The sequence below is a fragment of the Nomascus leucogenys genome, chromosome 17 (assembly GCF_006542625.1).
Source record: "Nomascus leucogenys isolate Asia chromosome 17, Asia_NLE_v1, whole genome shotgun sequence".
In the NCBI taxonomy this organism is placed as follows: domain Eukaryota; kingdom Metazoa; phylum Chordata; class Mammalia; order Primates; family Hylobatidae; genus Nomascus; species Nomascus leucogenys.
The window spans coordinates 83,202,584-83,217,085 of record NC_044397.1 but is presented as its reverse complement, the minus strand read 5'-3'; the positions used below and the strand labels follow the sequence as shown (position 1 = coordinate 83,217,085).

Genomic DNA, 14,502 nt, shown 5'->3' with positions numbered 1-14,502 from the left:
CTCTTGCTTCCTCTCTTGCCATGTGATGTCTGCATACACTGCCCCCTTTCATCTTCTGCCACGAGTGGAAGCAGCCTGGGGCCCTTACCAGAAGCAGATGTTGCACCATGATTCTTGTAAATCCTACAAAACAGTGAGCCAAATAAACCTCTTTCTTTATTACCCAACCTCAGACATTCCTTTATAGCAACACAAAATGGACCAAGACATACTCAGAGTATGCTCCTTGACTTAAAATGGGGCTATGTCTAGATAAACCCATTGTTTGAAAATATTGTAGGTCATAAAAATGCACATATGGTGTATGATGTTTTCAACTTATGATGGGTTTATTTGGATATAACCCCACCATAAGTTGAGAAGCACCTGTAGTAATTATGATTATTTATGCTCAAATTGACATAATGTGGCCAGTAGCAATCCATTTACTTTTTTTCTTCTTATTTTTTTCTTTTGATGTTTTAAAGGAATATTGTTTTCAGTCCGTAAGAAGATATTGTCGACTGATCCTGTTTGTTGGTTCATGTCCCCCATGCCTCTTGTCCTGAGTCGTGGAATCAACTCATGATTTAATGCCCTCTTATTTTAGGGAGTCCTGGTTCCTTTTAGAGGAAAAAAGCATTAGAGACCAAAAAATCTGGCTGCTGTGGGTGCACATGGCAGTTACAGGTATGGAAAAAAAGATGCTGCTTTTGTTAGAATTCTTTTAATATTTTCAGAGTTGAAAATGTCATCATAAGGTCAGAAGTTCACTCTGATTTTTCTCAGCTTACATTTCTGTGATCTGCTCTTGTTTGCATTTGGTATTTTATTGAATTATGTTTTATGTATGGTAACAGCTGAGGAGTTTATCTCCTGTTAAGGCCTGGCTCAAATGATACATTAATCTGCCACCCATTTTTGGAGATACTGCTCTGATTCAAATTTGTCATTGTGTTTCTGAGCAGTGTTGTGAAGAAACTTGTTTTAGAATATTCAATAGTGGATGTTATCTTGAATGTTCATAGACTCCCCAGAAAAGAAGAAAAAGTAGACACAAGATTTCTGTCATCATTTTACAGGGTATTGTGATCATCCAGCTTGGGGTATGAGGGATAACAGACCTGGGTGTCTTAATTTCCAGAATCCCGTTCCATTTCAATGAGTCTTCTGCACAAGTTGTGGTCTCTAGGGATTCACTGTCTTTATTTGTAATTGATCAAAGTGAAAACATCTCCATGGATTCCTCAGTGGGTCAGGATCTGTTATTTATTAGGCCCCCATATCCATTCTACTCTGCTTTCATGATTACAGAACCAGTAATTTTTATTAACATTTGGCTATGACTATCTAGAATAAGGACTGCAGTTATTTCTCCAAGGTGTTGTCATGTGACATAACTTATGGCAAGGAGGATGTAAGTGAATATTTTGGCAATTCTGGAAACCTCTTAAAACACATTAGCTTAATATATTAGTATTTGAGAAATCTGGGTGAAGGATATCCAGAATTACTTAACTATTCTTCCAAGTTCTGTATAAGTCTGAGTGCTCATTCCATTCTGATGTCAGAATGGTAAAATTCATGATTGGTTTGGAGCAAGGCCACAATATCAGGCTTACATCCGTATTATATGACAGAGAAATTAACCTTTATTATCTTTTATCCACTTTAATTTGGGGCACTTTTACTATTTTACTCACAACCAAATTTAATCTTAAACACTACAACTAGATTGTCACATGTTAAAAGTAATACCCATCTATATATATTATGTTCTCTAACTCAAAAGCACAGATCTGTAGAGAACAAAGTGTGTATCCCATGCATGTTGTCATATACTTATCCCACACCCTATTGAAATCACAGTACCCATAAGGGAGACATTTTTTTCTTCAAGAATATGTATTTCTGCCACGTCTATGATTCTCCAGAATGAGACGACAGGAAATGCTAAACTATTGTTAAATGACTATATGTAGTTCCACTTCTGGATGGTAGATGGGGGGGCTCTGCAAACTCATTTTCTAATAAAACTGGCAAAAAAAATATATAAAAACCTTGCCATTTGAGGTCTGAAAGTCTCCAAAGAGTATATAGGAAGTGAAATATCAAGAAATTCTACTAAAACTTGTTAAGAACCAAGAACTTGGTAAGAGAATTTGTGGCATTTAAGACACAACCCACTCCCTTTTACTCTTCACAGCTCAATTTGATAGAAGCTTCACTGTGGGTGGATGCTGCCAAGATGATGGGGCTGCAGCTGTCAATCAAGGTTTGTCACATATCAACAGGAGGGGCATGCCTCCAGGGTTTCTTATCCCCAACAGCTCTTGGTTAAAGTGGCTAAATTCCTAGTGAATGCAACTAAGAGGCTCCTTTGCTTCCCCCAGCCCCACCCACAGTTTGGAAACTCTACCCAGGCACAGTGAACTCAGATTTGGACCCAGATTGCCCTTGCCTCCACTTGCTTGTAAGGCAGAGGTTTCATAACATAAAAAACAAGATGGCAACCACCCAGGCTATTACCCAGAATGGTGGTTCAGAGATTTTGTCCAGAGGGAGTGGCAGTCCATAAGAACAGAGCTCTGAAGCTCTCTCCAAAGGAATGGAATTTATCTGAAACAGTGTCAAACAAATAGCTCCCCTAAAGTAAACACAACAACATAAACCATAGGCCAAGTAGTTAATCAGATAATTCCATGGGAAGAGACAGCTAAGGAGCCCTCCAAAGTTCAAAAGAAACCTTAAAAACTGGCCTCAAAAACTAGCCCTGCCTGACTTAAATTATATTAAACTGCTTAATAATTTATGCTCCAAGGAAATGTTGAAAACAATGGAGTCACCAGATAGAAGGCAGCAGAGCCTAGTGGGCTGGAAATAATACCAAGGAGGCAGTCATCTTAACAGAGAGATAGGGAAAGATAATCAGAGAGACTCCTGTTTAAAACCATTGTCACACCAGGGTAACTGTGCATATGTTTAAGGCTGAGGAACAACACAAAATACTTCACACTGCAAGGGGAAAGGGAAATCGATTTTACTAAAATAGCTTAGCCAAAACACAAAATACATAACCAAGCAAACAACAACAAGAACAAGCTCTGGAGAGGGGACAGGCAAATCACTACAGTATGTTTCCTAATAATGTCTACTTATTAGGAAAATAATAAAAAATAAATTGACATGCAAACAAATGGGAAAGTTGGACCTATACACAGGAGAACAGCAAGAAGGCCAGGTGCGTGGGTCACACATGTAATCCCAGCACTTTTGGAGGCCAAGGTTGGCAGATCACTTGAGCTCAGGAGTTTGAGACCAGCCTGGACTACATGATGAAACCCCATCTCTACTAAAAATACAAAAATTAGGCAGGCGTGGTAGCACATGCCTATAACTAGGCCAAGACACGAGAATCGCTTGAATTCTGGAGGGAGAGGTTGTAGTGAGCCAAGATCACGCCACTACACTGCAGCCTGGGCAACAGAGCAAGACTCTGTCTCAAAAAACAAAACAAAAAAACAAAACAACAAAAAAAACAGGCAACAGGTTGGCCTATGACAGGGAACAGATGTCATATTTAATAGACAAAAACTTCGATGTAGCCGTTATATATTCACAGCAGTAAAGGAAAATATAAAGATAATGTCTCATCAAATAAAATCAATAAGGAGAAATGACAAAATGAACCAAATGTAAGTTCTGGAGTTGAAGACTACAGTAACCAAAATAAAAAATTCATTAGAAGGGCTAAATAAATTTGATTGGCAGAGTAAATAGAAAACTTTCAAATAGATCAATGGAAATTATGCAACCTCAATTCCATTTTCCCACTAGAAAAAATAAGAAAATAAAATGTAAAATAGAATGAGAAAATAGAACAAAGAAAATATGAACAGAGGCTTGAAGAAATATGACACTTTTAAGTGCACGAACATACATGTAATGAGACTACCAGAAGGAAAGGAGAAAGAGAAATGAGCACAAAAAATAAAGAAATAATGGCTAAATACATCCACAATTTGTTGAATAAACATTAATCAATACCCACAAGCATCTCAAAAAACTGTAATCTGAATGCAAAGATATCCATGAACAGACCTATCATAGTAGAAATGCTACAAGTGAAATAAAATGTTGAAAAATATAAGAGAAAAATGATGTGTCACTTACAATGGAACACCAATCAATTGACAGCTGACTTCTTATCCAAAGCAATGGAGGGGATGAAGGTAGTGGGATGATATATTCAAAGTACTCAAAGGACAAAAGCTCTGTCAAGCAGTAACACACTGTCTTTCAAAAATGAAGGTGAAATAAAGCCCTTCCCAGACCTACCACATAAGAAATTGTAAAGGTTATTCAAACAAAGCAAGTAAATCCACATGGAAATTCAAAACCACATTTTTAAAAATAACAAAATTAATATTTATAATTAAAATTACAAAAGGCAGCACAAATGCACATTTCTTTTACTTCTCTTAATAAATTTAAAAGGCAATTGGCCGGGCGCGGTGGCTCACGCTTGTAATCCCAGCACTTTGGGAGGCCGAGGCGGGCGGATCACGAGGTCAAGAGATTGAGACCACGGTGAAACCCCGTCTCTACTAAAAATACAAAAAAATTAGCCGGGCGTGGTGGCGGGCGCCTGTAGTCCCAGCTACTCGGAGAGGCTGAGGCAGGAGAATGGCGTGAACCCGGGAGGTGGAGCTTGCAGTGAGCCGAGATCACGCCACTGCACTCCAGCCTGGGCTACGGAGTGAGACTCTGTCTCAAAAAAAAAAAAAAAAAAAAAGTTAAATCAAATTTTAAATAAAATTAAAAGTTCAGGCTGGGCACGGCGGCTCATGCCTGCAATCCCAGCACTTTGGGAGGCCAAGGTGGGTGGATCATTTGAGGTCAGGAGTTCGAGACCAGCCTGGCCAATATAGTGAACCACTGTCTCTACTAAAAATACAAAAATTAGCTGGGCGTGGTGGCGGATGCCTGTGGTCCCTCCCAGCTAATCAGGAAGCTGAGGCAGGAAAATCGCTTCAACTTGGGAGGCAGAGGCTGCTGTGAGCTGAGATCTCGCCACTGTACTCCAGCCTCGGCGACAGAGTGAGACTCTATCTCAACAACAAAAACAACAAAAAGTTAGTTTCCCAGTCACACTAGCCATATTTCAGGTGCTTATTAGCCACATGTGGTGAGCAGCTACCATACTGGAAAACAGAACAAATCCATCATCATGGAAAGTTCTATTGGACAGCACTGGACATCTCCTTCCTATGAACTCGCAAGGCCTGTGACCTGAATTTCTTTACTGTTTTTTATTATCTTCTACCTTATATTTATTCGGTCTATTCTGATTTTAGACTGTCTGCTGTACGGTAGCACCTATGTGTTTTCAGTTCTTGTATTCCTCTAATTACTAACACAAGATTCAGTATACTGTGAGCCCTTATGTCTGATATTTGACTAAAATTCCATTTTTAGGCATTTTTTTCTTGCAAGTGGCTATTAAAGCATATTAAGACATATACATAAGATATTTATCATATAACAACTTATAATAATCAAATATTAAAAATACTAATAGCTATGGTAGGCAGCAGGTTAAGTAAACTATGGTCAGTTATGATGGCACACCAAGGCCTCACTAATACTAATTATATTGGTCCATATTTATTTTTGGAGGAAGACATCAATGATGAGTTACTGACTGATACAGGCAAATTAAAGGAGCATATGCCATTATGGGCAGGGTTATAACATTGTCATTAATAACACAGACTCTGTTGTCAGATTTTCAGAATGTGAATCTTAGTCTGACAGCTACATACTTTTCAGTTAGTTTGTTGGTAAATTAGGGATAAGAACAGCACCTATCTCATAGGGTTGTCATGAAGATTGAGATAATACATATATCCCACTTAATGATATACAATTATGTAATAAAAGTTAGCCAGTATTATTAAAATAGAGGATATTATGTCCTTTGTTCCACTGCTATTAAATAAAATTATTTTATATTATTTCATTTTTTCTAGTAAAGTTTGAGTCTCATGCCCATTTTTTAATAATGATATTTTAAGTATTTTAGAGCTGAGCCTTGAAGATGCAATTATTTTTAATTAACAACATTCGTAGAACAGACTCCCAGAAAGATAATCAAGAAATCTCTTCTTGGTCGGGCGCATGGGTCACACTTGTAATCCCAGCACTTTGGGAGGCCGATGTGGGTGGATCACCTGAGGTCAGGAGTTCGAGACCAGCCTGACCAACATGGTGAAACCCCCGTCTCTACTAAAAATACAAAAATTAGTCAGATGTGGTGGTGGGCACCTGTAATCCCAGCTACTCTGGAGGCTGGGAAGAATTGCTTGAACCTGTGAGGTGGAGGTTGCAGTAAACTGAGATTGCACCATGGCACTCCAGCCAGGACAACAGAGTGAGACTTCATTTAAAAAAAAAAAATCTCCTCTTTTGTTCTTGCAACTACCAAAGGGGGTACATCATTCTTCAACATAAAACTAGCTAAAATAATCTAATTAAGGCAGGGGTCCCCCATGTCACTGACTGATACTGGACCACAGCTTGTTAGGAACTGGGCCACACAGCAGAAGGTGAGCAGCAGGCCATCAAGGGAAGCTTCATCTGTATTTACAGCTACTCCCCATTGCTAGCATTAACCGCTTGATCTCTGCCTCCTGTTAGATCAGCTGCAGCACTAGATTTTCATAGGAGCGCGAACCCTATTATGAACTGACCATGTGAGGGATCTAGGCTGCATGCTCCTTATGAGAATCTAATGCCTGATGATCTGTCATTGCCTCCCATCACCCCCAGATGAGACCATCTAGTTGTAGGAAAAGAAGCTCAGGGCTCCCACTGATTCCACATTAGGGTGAGTTGTATAATTATTTAATTACGTGTTATAATGTAATAATAATGGGAATAAAGTGCACGATAAATGTAATGTGCTTGAATCATCCTGAAACCATGTCCCTCTCTCTGTCTGTGAAAAAATTGTCCTCCATGAAACCAGTCCTGGTGCCAAAAAGGTTGGGGACTGCTGTAATAAGGCATTCAACAGATAATTTTAATACGAGGTTCAATCTTGTTCTCTTGTTCTATATGGAAAATTTACATGAATATTTATAGCTGTTACCATCTTATTCTGTTTTCTTTTTATTTATTTTTTTTTTTTTTGGAGACGGAGTCTTACTCTGTCGCCCAGCCTGGAGGGCAATGGTGCTATCTAGGCTCACTGCAACCTCCTGGGTTCAAGCAATTCTCTGCCTCAGCCTCCCAAGCAGCTGGGATTACAGGCGCACGCCACCACACTTGGCTAATTTTTGTATTTTTAATAGAGACAGGGGTTCCACCATCTTATCCAGGCTGGTCTTGAACTCCGGACCTCGTGATCCACCTGCCTGGGCCTCCCAAAGTGCTGGGATTACAGGCGTGAGCCACCATGCCCACCCTTATTCTGTTTTCTACTGTTATAAATCTGTCCTAGAAAATGTTATTTGCATAATAGAACCCTGAATAAAACCTAGCCAAGATAGAGTATTGCTATGTCCTGTAAAAGCAACCTTAAAAATCTAAAAAAAGAGTATAATCCTGAAGAACTATCTTATTTGATAAATTGTGTCATATTAATTATCCTTAATTGGTTTATATAACCCTAAAAGGTGTAAATTTCTCAAAGGTTAATCAAACTTAGCAGGATTCATTGGTGTTTTCCACTTCTCCCTATGTGCACAGAGATATAAGAAAGCCATGGTTAGGGAGAATTAGTTTTTTTAACTAGGAGTTGGAAAGTCTTGTGTCCTTTGAATAATCAGTTAGTGCAATTTCTATTCTGCAGGAAGAAAAGTGCAGGTGCGTGTGCACACACACACACATACATACAAGTGTGCTGAAAAATCTTGCTAAAATAGGTTGGGCATGGTGGCTCACACCTGTAATCCCAGCACTTTGGGAAGCTGAGGCGGGTGGATCGAGACCAGCCTGGCCAACATGGCGAAACCCCGTCTCTATTAAAAATACAAAAAATTAGCTGGGCGTGGTAGCAGGTGCCTTCCCAGCTACTTGGGAGGCTGAGGCAGGAGAATTGCTTGAACCTGGGAGATGGAGGTTGCAGTGAGCCGAGATCGCACCATTGCATTCCAGCCTGGGCAACAGAGTGAGACTGTCAAAAAAAAAAAAAAAATCTTGCTAAAATATAGCTCCCCAAAGTGTTAATAGTGATGCTGGGGCTATTTTAACTTTCTTCTTTATAGTCCTTTATGTAATGTAACTGAGTAACTAAATAATTTATAAAAGGTGAATATTAATTCTATAACCAGAAGTATACAATAAATCTATATCCAAGTATAAAATAAAATGTTTTAACACATCAGAAGCAAATTGGTTTGACATGTATGGAAATAATAGGAAAACAGCATGACCATTATAAATAAATGCCTGCCAGTTCTTGAACATTCTTCTTCAATTCAACAAGACCTTTTCACTATTAAGATTCTTCTCTGAATACACAAGCCAGGTGAACAGCATCTGCAGACTGAATAAGAAAATTTGAGCAAAGCAGACAGAAGAGTGTTTGGTTCTCCTCTACTTCTCCAGCAAATAATCAGTTGAAATGTTAATTTAGATATAATCCTTGTAAAATGTGTTTAAATCCTAATATTAGTGAGATTCATATAAAATTTAAAATTTGTGGCCGGGTGCAGTGGTTCATGCCTGTAATCCCAGCACTTTGGGAGGCCAAGGCAAGTGGATCACCTGAGGTCAGGAGTTCGAGACAAGCATGGCCAACATGGTGAAACCCTGTCCCTACTAAAAATACAAAAATTAGCTGGGCGTGGTGGCAGGCACCTGTAATCCCAGCTACCTGGGAGGCTGAGGCAGGAGAATCACTTGAACCCAGGAGGTGGAGGCTGCAGTAAGCCGAGTTCACGCCATTGCACTCCAGCCTGGGTGACACGGCGAGACTCTGTCTCAAAAAAAAAAAAAATTGCGTATTATTCTTCATCACTAAGACTATTACTTTACTCATATGTACTTTTTATTCTTATGACTAACTCTGTATAAAAATAAATCTCAACTCCTGGATTCCTTGGAAAAAAATTCCTGCTTATGTTCACACAGATTTCTATGCTTGGACTTCCAATCACATTCTCACTTCTAAAAGCCTTAAAAGCAGACGACCATTATCACTTGCTTACTGACACCAGTCAGGTCATCTCTAATCCTGTCACACTTTAAAACTGAGGTCTTTGGAGAAGATTGGAGAAGATGGATGATGTGATTCTACCTAAACATTAATCTCAATAAAACAAAGTTTTAACTGTAGACTCCAGGATATGCATTTCTCTACCATTATAGAAAGTGAGTGCAGAGGAATGATTTGAAAAATGAGAAAGTCATTTGGAGGCCCGTGAAGAGGAGGGTGCACCTGCATGGTCCATTGTTCACTGGAAAGGAAGGCCTGGGATAGGTCACTGGACAATTCAGGAAAAGCAAAGCAATGTTTCCATTTCCTAAAAACAAAAACATTTTATGCATTTATTTAAAGATGTATTTAAAGATATAGACCAGAGAGTTGCAATTTATGTGACAAATAATTTAGTCTTTTTAGATTGAATCAGATGAACATTTTCAAACGGAAAAATGCAAATGAAAGCTACAGAAAGTACCTGGGGATGTGATTTTTGTGACTGTGAGCAATGAGGTGACAGGCTCTGTGGTAGATTGTGGCTGTGCTTGACATAGCAGTGTGGTACCACGCCGTATGACTGGGTGCAGGCAAAGCTGTGTGAAGATTAGAATGTGTGATTTCCATTTTATGAATAAAAAGGAAATATAAACTTACCTGGATCTGAACTTTTAGACCTGCTACAACACTTGTTCCCTCCTTTTCAGGATCCTTGTTTTGATGAATAGCAGAATGAGGAAGAAAAAAAATCATGAGACAGCAGGCCTTTCTTAGAGCACAGACCGACCTAGAATATCCCCTCTAGCGCCACATCTGTGCTGACCTCACGCACATAACAGCTGTGTGGGAGTGAGACTGGGATCTGTCTCTGAACTCACACCAGATTTCTAGATCAAAGGTATGGGAATGCAGTGGTTCTGAAAAATGCAGCTGCCCACACAGCGGCTCCAACTGGGCAGTCTTCCAATCTGTCGTCCCAGGAGTCTGTTTTAGGGACACTTCTAATTCAAAAATCCAATCGCCAACCCAGGTCTGTACTTTCTTGCTGGGAACCTTCATCCCAGAGCTCAATATCTGACCTCCCTCTTGGGGGCACTGCTCTGTGCAGACACCGAGGCCGTGACGGGGTAGAGGGTCAGTGACACACACCAGAGAGCCAGGCACCTGTCTCAACCTCACACCCGGCACGACACGCCAGGTCTGGGCCCTGGAGCGCCTCACTTTGGGCGGCAGTTCCATTCCCAGTCCTACTCGTAAGAGTCCCGTTCTGCCTTACCTAGCTCGGACTCCTTGCCCGCCTGTGAATAATGCACCCAGGTGACTGAACCGTTAAGAACGCAACGTAAAGGGCCCTTGCGGTCCAGGCAACCCTGCCCAAGGGGCTTCTGGGAAATGTAGTCCACAGCCGGAAACTGGTTCTTTTGGGCGGAGGCGCAGGCGCGCGCTCATCCGTCGGCTTCGACTCACTTACCAGGAACCCACGCAGGAAGCTGAGGAGGAGAACAGACGCTTCTGGGCCACTCGCCAGGCCACTTGAGCGTGGGACCGCCGAGTGCGACCCTGAGGCCGAGTGCGTGCGTGCGGGACTGGGCGATAGCTCCGCCAGGCGGGATTTTGTCTCTTTCACCCCTTGAGGTAGTCCCGGCGTGTAGTACAAAGTAGGCGCTTAATATGTGTATTGTAAAGAATGGGTGCCTGGACATTTGTATTTGCCTTGTGAGCGCGTGTATGTGGCACCGTGAGGGTTGCGGGACCGACGGAATCTCTCTGGCTGTGGCGGGTTGTGTTTCCGCGTGTGTGTAATTTGAGTGTGAGTCGGTGTGTAGTGAGTGAAGGGCTTTGACTGGAGAAAACCACAGAAAATACCCGGGGCTGTGATTTTTGTCAATTTGGTCAATGGGACGACAGGCTCTGTGGTAGATTGTGGCTGTGCTTGACGTAACAATGTGGTACTATACCGTGTGACGGTTGCCGGCAAGGCTATGTGAAGATGAGAATGTGTGATTTGGAAAATCTGGATGTGGAACGTCACGGGCGCCAGTGGAATTGTGACTCGGTGTGTGTATAAAAGTTTGCAACCATAGGCCTATATGTCTGTGGAATAAAGAGAATATGTTGCGTCTTCTTGGAGTATCAGCTTTATTTAAAGATTTGCATCAGAGAGTTGCGATTTATGTGCCAAAGATTTTTGTTTTTTTATCTTGAATTAAATGAATTTTTTACAAAGAGAAAGATGAAAATAATAGTAACTTTTAAAAAATATTAAGAATTTCCTTCCACTCTTCTATTCTGGCAATGGATCTTTGGCAATGGGTCTTTGGCAATGGGTCTTTGGCAGATCAATTTGAAAAGCATGGACTGAGGAAACTATACTTGGAAAGCACATTAGGCAGTCAGCCCTTGGTTCCTAAATACCATGCTCCACTGAAAGGAGCAAGGCTCCATGGAGAAATGGCAGATTCCAGAGCTGGGGAAGGGAAAGTTCAGAATGAACTTGGAACATCTTGTGCTTGAAAGTAAGGAAGTGCTCAAAGAATGGTGGGGACGTGTTCAAAGGACATGGAAACCAGATTGAAGGGACTTCCACTGACCAAACTTGACATGGTTTGAGCATCAAAATAAATAATGCTAGTTATAGATTAAAACCCATTAAATAACAGAGGGAATCATAATTCCAAACTGATATAAATTAGTACGTGAAAAAAAATTTAAAGTTTGATGAAGGACTGGATGTTTACGTTGTTGCAAAGAACCCCTGCCCCCCCAAATCCCTTAAAAATGTGTCCATATAAGGCCGGGCACGGTGGCTCATGCCTATAATCCCAGCACTTTGGGAGGCCGGTGGGCGGATCATGAGGTCAGGAGTTTGAGACCAGCCTGACCAACATGGTGAAACCCTGTCTCTACTAAAAAAATACAAAAATTAGCTGGGTGTGGTGGTGCGTGCCTGTAATCCCAGCTACTCAGGAGGCTGAGGCAGGAGAATTGCTTGAACCCAGGAGGCGGAGGTTGCAGTGAGCCTAGATCACGCCACTGCACTCCAGCCTGGGCGACAGAGTGAGACTCCATCTTTTTTTTTTTTTTTTTTTAAGTGTCCATATGAAAAAATGCTCAACATTACTAATCATCAGAGAAATGCAAATTAAAACCACACTGAGATACCACCTCACAGTGTTAGAATAGCTGTAATCAAAGAGATGAAAGACAACAAGAGTTGGTGAGGGTATGGATATAAGGGAACACTTGTACACTATTTGTGGAAATGTAAATTAGTACAAACATTATAGAAAATATCCGGAGGTTTCTCAAAAATATAACCACTATATGACCCAGCCATCCCACTACCGGGTATATATCTGTATCAGTCCATTCTTGCATTGCTATAAAGAAAACCCAAGACTGGGTAACTTATAAGAAAAGATGTTGAATTGGCTCATAGTTCTGCAGGCTGTACAGGAAGCATAGTGGCATCTGCTTTTGAGCAGGCCTCAGGAAGTTTCCAATCATGGTGCAAGGCAAAATGGGAGCAGGCACATCACATGGTGAAAGCAGGAGCAAGAGAGTGAGGAGGGAGATGCTACACATGTTTAAATGTCCAGATCTTATGAGAACTCACTATTATGAGGATGGAAACAAAGGGCTGCTAAGCCATTCATGAGGAATCTGCTCCCATGATCCAATCACCTCCCACCAGTCCCCACTTCTTATATCAGGGATTACATTTCAGTATGAGATTTAGGTTGGGACACACATCTAAACAATATCATTCTACCCCTGGCCCCTCTCAAATATCATGGCCTTCTCACATTTCAAAATACAATCTTGCCTTCCCGACAGTCCCCCAGAGTCTTAACTAATTCCAGCGTTAACTCAAAAGTCCAAAGTCTGAAGTCTCATCTGAGACAAGGCAAGTTCTTTCCTCCTATGAGCCTGTAAAATCAAAAACAAGTTAGTTACTTCCAAGATACAATGGGGGTACAAGCATTAGATAGACATTCCTGTTCCAAAAGGGAGAAATTGGCTAAAAGAAAGAGGCTACAGGCCCTATGCAAGATCAAAACCCAGTAGGGCAGTCATTACATCTTAAAGCTCCAGAATAATCTTTGACTCCATGTCCTATGTCCAGGGCACACCAATTTAAGGGGTGGGCTTACAGCCTTGGGTAGTTCTTCCCCTGTGGCTTTGAAGGGTTTAGGCTCAGAGGCTGCTGTGATCTACCATTCTGGGATCTGGAAGATGGTGGCCCTCTTCTCATAGCTCCACTAGTCAGTGCCCCAGTGTGTACTCTGTGTGAGGGTTCCAACCCCACATTTCCTTTTTGCACTCCTCTAGTAGAGGTTCTCTGTCAAGGCTTAGCCCCTGCAGCAGGCTTCTGCCTGGACACCTTGGCTTTTCCATATATCCTCTGAAATCTAGATGGAGGCTCCCAAGCCTTATTCACACTCTGTGCACCTGCAGGCTTAAGACCATGTGGAAGCCACCAAGACTTATTTGCAACCTTTGGAGCTGCAGTCGGAGCTGTACCTGGGCCCTTTTAAGTCACAGCTGGAGCTGGAGAAGCCAGGATGCAGGGAGACATGTCCTGAGGCTGCACAGGTCACTTCTGGCCCATGAAACCATTCTGTCCTCCTAGGCCTCGGGGCTTGTGATGGGAGGGGCTGCCTCTTAGATCTCTGAGACGCCTTAGAGGCCTGTTTCCCATTCCTTGGCTATCTACACTTGCCTCATTTTTAGTTAGGCAAATTTCTCTAGCAAATGATTGCTCAGAAACCTTCTTGAATTCTTCTGAAAATGAGCTTTTCTCTTCTACCACATGGCCAGTGCAAAGTTTCCAAACTTTTACACTCTGCTTACCTTTTACCTATAAGTTCCAGCTTTAAGTCATTTCTTTGCTCCCACATCTTAGCATAGGTGGTTACAAGCAGCCAGGCCATATCTTGAATGCTTTGTTATTTAGGCATTTCTTCTGCCAGATACCCTAGGTCATCACTCTCAAGTTCAAACTTCCATAGATTCCCTAGGGCATGGACACAATGCAGCCAAGCTCTTTGCTAAGGCATAACAAAACGGACCTTTGCTCCAGTTCCCAATAAGTTCCTAATTTCTATCTGAGACCTTGGCAGCCTGGACTTCATTGTCCATTATCACTATCAGCATTTTAGTCACAACCATTTAACCAGTCTCTAAGAAGCTCCAAACTTTCCTTCATCTTCCTGTCTTCTGAGCACTCAACTCTCTTCCATCCTCTGCCTGTTATCCAATTCCAAAGCTGCTTCCACATTTTCAGCCATCTTTATAGCAGTGCCCAACTTCTCAGT

General features: G+C 41.5%; 1 long non-coding RNA gene across 1 annotated transcript; it reads right to left on the bottom strand.

The window, feature by feature from the left end:
* Positions 1–9,007: 9,007 nt before the first annotated feature.
* On the bottom strand, positions 9,008–10,536 carry LOC115830936. The gene is made up of 3 exons (XR_004026485.1): positions 10,461–10,536; positions 9,842–9,895; positions 9,008–9,509 (listed from the first exon to the last, which is right to left on the bottom strand). It is a non-coding gene; the product is annotated as an uncharacterized LOC115830936 (long non-coding RNA).
* Positions 10,537–14,502: the final 3,966 nt, after the last annotated feature.